At 49.5% G+C, this 9,130-nt stretch overlaps 15 non-coding genes across 15 annotated transcripts; 5 read left to right on the top strand and 10 right to left on the bottom strand.

Annotated features, from left to right (window-relative positions):
• The first annotated feature begins 959 nt into the window (after nucleotides 1-959).
• On the top strand, nucleotides 960-1,030 carry TRNAG-GCC (transfer RNA glycine (anticodon GCC)). The gene has a single exon. It is a non-coding gene; the product is annotated as a tRNA-Gly (tRNA).
• A 71-nt stretch (nucleotides 1,031-1,101) lies between these two features.
• TRNAW-CCA (transfer RNA tryptophan (anticodon CCA)) lies at nucleotides 1,102-1,173 on the bottom strand. The gene has a single exon. It is a non-coding gene; the product is annotated as a tRNA-Trp (tRNA).
• Nucleotides 1,174-1,409: 236 nt separating this feature from the next.
• TRNAN-GUU (transfer RNA asparagine (anticodon GUU)) lies at nucleotides 1,410-1,483 on the bottom strand. The gene has a single exon. It is a non-coding gene; the product is annotated as a tRNA-Asn (tRNA).
• A 1,161-nt stretch (nucleotides 1,484-2,644) lies between these two features.
• TRNAG-GCC (transfer RNA glycine (anticodon GCC)) lies at nucleotides 2,645-2,715 on the top strand. Its single transcript has one exon. It is a non-coding gene; the product is annotated as a tRNA-Gly (tRNA).
• A 71-nt stretch (nucleotides 2,716-2,786) lies between these two features.
• On the bottom strand, nucleotides 2,787-2,858 carry TRNAW-CCA (transfer RNA tryptophan (anticodon CCA)). Its single transcript has one exon. It is a non-coding gene; the product is annotated as a tRNA-Trp (tRNA).
• Nucleotides 2,859-3,094: 236 nt separating this feature from the next.
• Nucleotides 3,095-3,168, bottom strand: TRNAN-GUU (transfer RNA asparagine (anticodon GUU)). The gene has a single exon. It is a non-coding gene; the product is annotated as a tRNA-Asn (tRNA).
• A 1,161-nt stretch (nucleotides 3,169-4,329) lies between these two features.
• TRNAG-GCC (transfer RNA glycine (anticodon GCC)) lies at nucleotides 4,330-4,400 on the top strand. The gene has a single exon. It is a non-coding gene; the product is annotated as a tRNA-Gly (tRNA).
• A 71-nt stretch (nucleotides 4,401-4,471) lies between these two features.
• Nucleotides 4,472-4,543, bottom strand: TRNAW-CCA (transfer RNA tryptophan (anticodon CCA)). Its single transcript has one exon. It is a non-coding gene; the product is annotated as a tRNA-Trp (tRNA).
• Nucleotides 4,544-4,779: 236 nt separating this feature from the next.
• TRNAN-GUU (transfer RNA asparagine (anticodon GUU)) lies at nucleotides 4,780-4,853 on the bottom strand. The gene has a single exon. It is a non-coding gene; the product is annotated as a tRNA-Asn (tRNA).
• A 1,161-nt stretch (nucleotides 4,854-6,014) lies between these two features.
• TRNAG-GCC (transfer RNA glycine (anticodon GCC)) lies at nucleotides 6,015-6,085 on the top strand. The gene has a single exon. It is a non-coding gene; the product is annotated as a tRNA-Gly (tRNA).
• A 71-nt stretch (nucleotides 6,086-6,156) lies between these two features.
• Nucleotides 6,157-6,228, bottom strand: TRNAW-CCA (transfer RNA tryptophan (anticodon CCA)). The gene has a single exon. It is a non-coding gene; the product is annotated as a tRNA-Trp (tRNA).
• Nucleotides 6,229-6,464: 236 nt separating this feature from the next.
• Nucleotides 6,465-6,538, bottom strand: TRNAN-GUU (transfer RNA asparagine (anticodon GUU)). Its single transcript has one exon. It is a non-coding gene; the product is annotated as a tRNA-Asn (tRNA).
• Nucleotides 6,539-7,698: 1,160 nt separating this feature from the next.
• On the top strand, nucleotides 7,699-7,769 carry TRNAG-GCC (transfer RNA glycine (anticodon GCC)). Its single transcript has one exon. It is a non-coding gene; the product is annotated as a tRNA-Gly (tRNA).
• Nucleotides 7,770-7,840: 71 nt separating this feature from the next.
• On the bottom strand, nucleotides 7,841-7,912 carry TRNAW-CCA (transfer RNA tryptophan (anticodon CCA)). Its single transcript has one exon. It is a non-coding gene; the product is annotated as a tRNA-Trp (tRNA).
• Nucleotides 7,913-8,148: 236 nt separating this feature from the next.
• On the bottom strand, nucleotides 8,149-8,222 carry TRNAN-GUU (transfer RNA asparagine (anticodon GUU)). Its single transcript has one exon. It is a non-coding gene; the product is annotated as a tRNA-Asn (tRNA).
• Nucleotides 8,223-9,130: the final 908 nt, after the last annotated feature.

Consider the following 9,130-nt stretch of genomic DNA (forward strand, 5'->3'; position numbering starts at 1 on the left):
CTCATACATGACTTTTCTCTTTGTCTGCTTAGCGTAGCTCCCTGCTCCTCTGTTTGCGTGCTACCAGCCCGTGAGGCGTGTGTCTTGCCCATCCCATCTTCACTGTGTTATGTTGGACTTGTCTTCTCTGTGAGCAGAGTCTCCTTCCCAGAGCAGGTGCTTTCTCTGAACTCTTGGCTTCTAAGACTGCTGGGAAAGGCCCTCCCTAGCCCCTCAGTCAGATAGATACATTTACCTGCAGAGCTCAGCTTGGGAGAAAGAGATTAGGCAGAGAGCACATAGGGGAAGGCCCACAGAGCACACTTTATTTTACATAAAAGCTCGGGCTTGTGGGAGGACAGGGACATGAGGGTTCTCATGGAAAGAAATCCCAGGAGTATTGATGGCTAGGCCCTGAAACACAACAATCCCGGAATGGCCAGGCACAAGATGCCTCTGCAATAGGCCTGACCCTAGGCTTCCGGAGTTCTTGATCTCCAGAGGCTCCAGTGATCTAAGCCCGACCAGGGCTGTGCCCGACCAGGGCGCGTTGGGATGGCATTAGGGACGCGTAAAGGGGCGCAGGGCGCAGAACTCTGCCCGTTTCACCCCAGCATTTTGGGGAGGACACAGAATCTGGCAAAGCCAGTGGGAAGGATTTTCCAGGAGGAGAGTTCAGTGACATGATCTGAAACACAATAGTGCTGGTGATCTGGCGGGTGCATTCTGTGAGCCACTTCTGTCAGGAGCAGCCTGCCATCATGCCCTGATAACCACAACTCTAGTACCAAGCCAGTGACCTCAGCAAATGCAAAGACATTATTACTTATAGTCTCCTGCATCTGATTCTTGCCATCATCATGTGAAACGTTGGCGTTATCATGTCTGCTGCGCACACTTTGTTCATATGTGTACAATTTAAGTGTGTGAACCTGACCACTGTCTTGGACAGAGCTCTGCCTATGAACACACCATGTGAAGCATTGGTGGTTCAGTGGTAGAATTCTCGCCTGCCACGCGGGAGGCCCGGGTTCGATTCCCGGCCAATGCAAGGTTGCTTTCTTTTGACTTTGTTTTCGAAATGATATCTATGAACTCAGTGGGGAATAAAATGGTAAGCAGTGACCCCGACGTGATTTGAACACGCAACCTTCTGATCTGGAGTCAGACGCGCTACCGTTGCGCCACGAGGTCCTTACACTTGCAGCCTTCGATGCCAGATGAACAAATGCTGTGGGCCTTTTGACTTATTTTCCTCTGCTTATATGCCTACGGTTGTATTACAGGGCTTGGCCTTTTGTTTTCTATCCTAATTATTGAAATTGACTGCAGGTGCAGTGAGAACGCTGAGGATTGAACTATTCAGGGAAAGGATCGCACGCAGGAAAGAGCAAAGGTACGTATCTGTGTTTCATGCAGACAAAAGGCTACGTCCCTGGGTGGGCTTGAACCACCAACCTTTCGGTTAACAGCCGAACGCGCTAACCGATTGCGCCACAGAGACTATTGACTGTATACATTTCCTGAGACTCAATATATGTCTTGACATGTGTGCGCCTGCCTGGAGCTTGTATTATATAAGGCGTCTTTATGCCATACAGCATTTGTCATTTGCTTAGTGTCTTGTTACTGTTGTAATTTATGATGTGTAGACTACTGTCTAATGGTGTTAGAGCCAGTATTACTACCGGTCACAGTGCATGAGACTCATACATGACTTTTCTCTTTGCCTGCTTAGCGTAGCTCCCTGCTCCTCTGTTTGCGTGCTACCAGCCCGTGAGGCGTGTGTCTTGCCCATCCCATCTTCACTGTGTTATGTTGGACTTGTCTTCTCTGTGAGCAGAGTCTCCTTCCCAGAGCAGGTGCTTTCTCTGAACTCTTGGCTTGTAAGACTGCTGGGAAAGGCCCTCCCTAGCCCCTCAGTCAGATAGATACATTTACCTGCAGAGCTCAGCTTGGGAGAAAGAGATTAGGCAGAGAGCACATAGGGGAAGGCCCACAGAGCACACTTTATTTTACATAAAAGCTCGGGCTTGTGGGAGGACAGGGGCATGAGGGTTCTCATGGAAAGAAATCCCAGGAGTATTGATGGCTAGGCCCTGAAACACAACAATCCCGGAATGGCCAGGCACAAGATGCCTCTGCAATAGGCCTGACCCTAGGCTTCCGGAGTTCTTGATCTCCAGAGGCTCCAGTGATCTAAGCCCGACCAGGGCTGTGCCCGACCAGGGCGCGTTGGGATGGCGTTAGGGACGCGTAAAGGGGCGCAGGGCGCAGAACTCTGCCCGTTTCACCCCAGCATTTTGGGGAGGACACAGAATCTGGCAAAGCCAGTGGGAAGGATTTTCCAGGAGGAGAGTTCAGTGACATGATCTGAAACACAATAGTGCTGGTGATCTGGCGGGTGCATTCTGTGAGCCACTTCTGTCAGGAGCAGCCTGCCATCATGCCCTGATAACCACAACTCTAGTACCAAGCCAGTGACCTCAGCAAATGCAAAGACATTATTACTTATAGTCTCCTGCATCTGATTCTTGCCATCATCATGTGAAACGTTGGCGTTATCATGTCTGCTGCGCACACTTTGTTCATATGTGTACAATTTAAGTGTGTGAACCTGACCACTGTCTTGGACAGAGCTCTTGCTGTGAACACACCATGTGAAGCATTGGTGGTTCAGTGGTAGAATTCTCGCCTGCCACGCGGGAGGCCCGGGTTCGATTCCCAGCCAATGCAAGGTTGCTTTCTTTTGACTTTGTTTTCGAAATGATATATATGAACTCAGTGGGGAATAAAATGGTAAGCAGTGACCCCGACGTGATTTGAACACGCAACCTTCTGATCTGGAGTCAGACGCGCTACCGTTGCGCCACGAGGTCCTTACACTTGCAGCCTTCGATGCCAGATGAACAAATGCTGTGGGCCTTTTGACTTATTTTCCTCTGCTTATATGCCTACGGTTGTATTACAGGGCTTGGCCTTTTGTTTTCTATCCTAATTATTGAAATTGACTGCAGGTGCAGTGAGAACGCTGAGGATTGAACTATTCAGGGAAAGGATCGCACGCAGGAAAGAGCAAAGGTACGTATATGTGTTTCATGCAGACAAAAGGCTACGTCCCTGGGTGGGCTTGAACCACCTACCTTTCGGTTAACAGCCGAACGCGCTAACCGATTGCGCCACAGAGACTATTGACTGTATACATTTCCTGAGACTCAATATATGTCTTGACATGTGTGCGCCTGCCTGGAGCTTGTATTATATAAGGCGTCTTTATGCCATACAGCATTTGTCATTTGCTTAGTGTCTTGTTACTGTTGTAATTTATGATGTGTAGACTACTGTCTAATGGTGTTAGAGCCAGTGTTACTACCGGTCACAGTGCATGAGACTCATACATGACTTTTCTCTTTGCCTGCTTAGCGTAGCTCCCTGCTCCTCTTTTTGCGTGCTACCAGCCCGTGAGGCGTGTGTCTTGCCCATCCCATCTTCACTGTGTTATGTTGGACTTGTCTTCTCTGTGAGCAGAGTCTCCTTCCCAGAGCAGGTGCTTTCTCTGAACTCTTGGCTTGTAAGACTGCTGGGAAAGGCCCTCCCTAGCCCCTCAGTCAGATAGATACATTTACCTGCAGAGCTCAGCTTGGGAGAAAGAGATTAGGCAGAGAGCACATAGGGGAAGGCCCACAGAGCACACTTTATTTTACATAAAAGCTCGGGCTTGTGGGAGGACAGGGGCATGAGGGTTCTCATGGAAAGAAATCCCAGGAGTATTGATGGCTAGGCCCTGAAACACAACAATCCCGGAATGGCCAGGCACAAGATGCCTCTGCAATAGGCCTGACCCTAGGCTTCCGGAGTTCTTGATCTCCAGAGGCTCCAGTGATCTAAGCCCGACCAGGGCTGTGCCCGACCAGGGCGCGTTGGGATGGCGTTAGGGACGCGTAAAGGGGCGCAGGGCGCAGAACTCTGCCCGTTTCACCCCAGCATTTTGGGGAGGACACAGAATCTGGCAAAGCCAGTGGGAAGGATTTTCCAGGAGGAGAGTTCAGTGACATGATCTGAAACACAATAGTGCTGGTGATCTGGCGGGTGCATTCTGTGAGCCACTTCTGTCAGGAGCAGCCTGCCATCATGCCCTGATAACCACAACTCTAGTACCAAGCCAGTGACCTCAGCAAATGCAAAGACATTATTACTTATAGTCTCCTGCATCTGATTCTTGCCATCATCATGTGAAACGTTGGCGTTATCATGTCTGCTGCGCACACTTTGTTCATATGTGTACAATTTAAGTGTGTGAACCTGACCACTGTCTTGGACAGAGCTCTTGCTGTGAACACACCATGTGAAGCATTGGTGGTTCAGTGGTAGAATTCTCGCCTGCCACGCGGGAGGCCCGGGTTCGATTCCCGGCCAATGCAAGGTTGCTTTCTTTTGACTTTGTTTTCGAAATGATATATATGAACTCAGTGGGGAATAAAATGGTAAGCAGTGACCCCGACGTGATTTGAACACGCAACCTTCTGATCTGGAGTCAGACGCGCTACCGTTGCGCCACGAGGTCCTTACACTTGCAGCCTTCGATGCCAGATGAACAAATGCTGTGGGCCTTTTGACTTATTTTCCTCTGCTTATATGCCTACGGTTGTATTACAGGGCTTGGCCTTTTGTTTTCTATCCTAATTATTGAAATTGACTGCAGGTGCAGTGAGAACGCTGAGGATTGAACTATTCAGGGAAAGGATCGCACGCAGGAAAGAGCAAAGGTACGTATATGTGTTTCATGCAGACAAAAGGCTACGTCCCTGGGTGGGCTTGAACCACCTACCTTTCGGTTAACAGCCGAACGCGCTAACCGATTGCGCCACAGAGACTATTGACTGTATACATTTCCTGAGACTCAATATATGTCTTGACATGTGTGCGCCTGCCTGGAGCTTGTATTATATAAGGCGTCTTTATGCCATACAGCATTTGTCATTTGCTTAGTGTCTTGTTACTGTTGTAATTTATGATGTGTAGACTACTGTCTAATGGTGTTAGAGCCAGTGTTACTACCGGTCACAGTGCATGAGACTCATACATGACTTTTCTCTTTGCCTGCTTAGCGTAGCTCCCTGCTCCTCTTTTTGCGTGCTACCAGCCCGTGAGGCGTGTGTCTTGCCCATCCCATCTTCACTGTGTTATGTTGGACTTGTCTTCTCTGTGAGCAGAGTCTCCTTCCCAGAGCAGGTGCTTTCTCTGAACTCTTGGCTTGTAAGACTGCTGGGAAAGGCCCTCCCTAGCCCCTCAGTCAGATAGATACATTTACCTGCAGAGCTCAGCTTGGGAGAAAGAGATTAGGCAGAGAGCACATAGGGGAAGGCCCACAGAGCACACTTTATTTTACATAAAAGCTCGGGCTTGTGGAAGGACAGGGGCATGAGGGTTCTCATGGAAAGAAATCCCAGGAGTATTGATGGCTAGGCCCTGAAACACAACAATCCCGGAATGGCCAGGCACAAGATGCCTCTGCAATAGGCCTGACCCTAGGCTTCCGGAGTTCTTGATCTCCAGAGGCTCCAGTGATCTAAGCCCGACCAGGGCTGTGCCCGACCAGGGCGCGTTGGGATGGCGTTAGGGACGCGTAAAGGGGCGCAGGGCGCAGAACTCTGCCCGTTTCACCCCAGCATTTTGGGGAGGACACAGAATCTGGCAAAGCCAGTGGGAAGGATTTTCCAGGAGGAGAGTTCAGTGACATGATCTGAAACACAATAGTGCTGGTGATCTGGCGGGTGCATTCTGTGAGCCACTTCTGTCAGGAGCAGCCTGCCATCATGCCCTGATAACCACAACTCTAGTACCAAGCCAGTGACCTCAGCAAATGCAAAGACATTATTACTTATAGTCTCCTGCATCTGATTCTTGCCATCATCATGTGAAACGTTGGCGTTATCATGTCTGCTGCGCACACTTTGTTCATATGTGTACAATTTAAGTGTGTGAACCTGACCACTGTCTTGGACAGAGCTCTTGCTGTGAACACACCATGTGAAGCATTGGTGGTTCAGTGGTAGAATTCTCGCCTGCCACGCGGGAGGCCCGGGTTCGATTCCCGGCCAATGCAAGGTTGCTTTCTTTTGACTTTGTTTTCGAAATGATATATATGAACTCAGTGGGGAATAAAATGGTAAGCAGTGACCCCGACGTGATTTGAACACGCAACCTTCTGATCTGGAGTCAGACGCGCTACCGTTGCGCCACGAGGTCCTTACACTTGCAGCCTTCGATGCCAGATGAACAAATGCTGTGGGCCTTTTGACTTATTTTCCTCTGCTTATATGCCTACGGTTGTATTACAGGGCTTGGCCTTTTGTTTTCTATCCTAATTATTGAAATTGACTGCAGGTGCAGTGAGAACGCTGAGGATTGAACTATTCAGGGAAAGGATCGCACGCAGGAAAGAGCAAAGGTACGTATCTGTGTTTCATGCAGACAAAAGGCTACGTCCCTGGGTGGGCTTGAACCACCAACCTTTCGGTTAACAGCCGAACACGCTAACCGATTGCGCCACAGAGACTATTGACTGTATACATTTCCTGAGACTCAATATATGTCTTGACATGTGTGCGCCTGCCTGGAGCTTGTATTATATAAGGCGTCTTTATGCCATACAGCATTTGTCATTTGCTTAGTGTCTTGTTACTGTTGTAATTTATGATGTGTAGACTACTGTCTAATGGTGTTAGAGCCAGTATTACTACCGGTCACAGTGCATGAGACTCATACATGACTTTTCTCTTTGCCTGCTTAGCGTAGCTCCCTGCTCCTCTGTTTGCGTGCTACCAGCCCGTGAGGCGTGTGTCTTGCCCATCCCATCTTCACTGTGTTATGTTGGACTTGTCTTCTCTGTGAGCAGAGTCTCCTTCCCAGAGCAGGTGCTTTCTCTGAACTCTTGGCTTGTAAGACTGCTGGGAAAGGCCCTCCCTAGCCCCTCAGTCAGATAGATACATTTACCTGCAGAGCTCAGCTTGGGAGAAAGAGATTAGGCAGAGAGCACATAGGGGAAGGCCCACAGAGCACACTTTATTTTACATAAAAGCTCGGGCTTGTGGGAGGACAGGGACATGAGGGTTCTCATGGAAAGAAATCCCAGGAGTATTGATGGCTAGGCCCTGAAACACAACAATCCCGGAATGGCCAGGCACAAGATGCCTCTGCAATAGGCCTGACCCTAGGCTTCCGGAGTTCTTGATCTCCAGAGGCTCCAGTGATCTAAGCCCGACCAGGGCTGTGCCCGACCAGGGCGCGTTGGGATGGCGTTAGGGACGCGTAAAGGGGCGCAGGGCGCAGAACTCTGCCCGTTTCACCCCAGCATTTTGGGGAGGACACAGAATCTGGCAAAGCCAGTGGGAAGGATTTTCCAGGAGGAGAGTTCAGTGACATGATCTGAAACACAATAGTGCTGGTCATCTGGCGGGTGCATTCTGTGAGCCACTTCTGTCAGGAGCAGCCTGCCATCATGCCCTGATAACCACAACTCTAGTACCAAGCCAGTGACCTCAGCAAATGCAAAGACATTATTACTTATAGTCTCCTGCATCTGATTCTTGCCATCATCATGTGAAACGTTGGCGTTATCATGTCTGCTGCGCACACTTTGTTCATATGTGTACAATTTAAGTGTGTGAACCTGACCCTGTCTTGGACAGAGCTCTTGCTGTGAACACACCATGTGAAGCATTGGTGGTTCAGTGGTAGAATTCTCGCCTGCCACGCGGGAGGCCCGAGTTCGATTCCCGGCCAATGCAAGGTTGCTTTCTTTTGACTTTGTTTTCGAAATGATATATATGAACTCAGTGGGGAATAAAATGGTAAGCAGTGACCCCGACGTGATTTGAACACGCAACCTTCTGATCTGGAGTCAGACGCGCAACCGTTGCGCCACGAGGTCCTTACACTTGCAGCCTTCGATGCCAGATGAACAAATGCTGTGGGCCTTTTGACTTATTTTCCTCTGCTTATATGCCTATGGTTGTATTACAGGGCTTGGCCTTTTGTTTTCTATCCTAATTATTGAAATTGACTGCAGGTGCAGTGAGAACGCTGAGGATTGAACTATTCAGGGAAAGGATCGCACGCAGGAAAGAGCAAAGGTACGTATCTGTGTTTCATGCAGACAAAAGGCTACGTCCCTGGGTGGGCTTGAACCACCAACCTTTCGGTTAACAGCCGAACGCGCTAACCGATTGCGCCACAGAGACTATTGACTGTATACATTTCCTGAGACTCAATATATGTCTTGACATGTGTGCGCCTGCCTGGAGCTTGTATTATATAAGGCGTCTTTATGCCATACAGCATTTGTCATTTGCTTAGTGTCTTGTTACTGTTGTAATTTATGATGTGTAGACTACTGTCTAATGGTGTTAGAGCCAGTATTACTACCGGTCACAGTGCATGAGACTCATACATGACTTTTCTCTTTGCCTGCTTAGCGTAGCTCCCTGCTCCTCTGTTTGCGTGCTACCAGCCCGTGAGGCGTGTGTCTTGCCCATCCCATCTTCACTGTGTTATGTTGGACTTGTCTTCTCTGTGAGCAGAGTCTCCTTCCCAGAGCAGGTGCTTTCTCTGAACTCTTGGCTTGTAAGACTGCTGGGAAAGGCCCTCCCTAGCCCCTCAGTCAGATAGATACATTTACCTGCAGAGCTCAGCTTGGGAGAAAGAGATTAGGCAGAGAGCACATAGGGGAAGGCCCACAGAGCACACTTTATTTTACATAAAAGCTCGGGCTTGTGGGAGGACAGGGACATGAGGGTTCTCATGGAAAGAAATCCCAGGAGTATTGATGGCTAGGCCCTGAAACACAACAATCCCGGAATGGCCAGGCACAAGATGCCTCTGCAATAGGCCTGACCCTAGGCTTCCGGAGTTCTTGATCTCCAGAGGCTCCAGTGATCTAAGCCCGACCAGGGCTGTGCCCGACCAGGGCGCGTTGGGATGGCATTAGGGACGCGTAAAGGGGCGCAGGGCGCAGAACTCTGCCCGTTTCACCCCAGCATTTTGGGGAGGACACAGAATCTGGCAAAGCCAGTGGGAAGGATTTTCCAGGAGGAGAGTTCAGTGACATGATCTGAAACACAATAGTGCTGGTGATCTGGCGGGTGCATTC

This window comes from Lissotriton vulgaris, chromosome 1_1 (genome assembly GCF_964263255.1).
Source record: "Lissotriton vulgaris chromosome 1_1, aLisVul1.2, whole genome shotgun sequence".
Lineage (NCBI taxonomy): Eukaryota > Metazoa > Chordata > Amphibia > Caudata > Salamandridae > Lissotriton > Lissotriton vulgaris.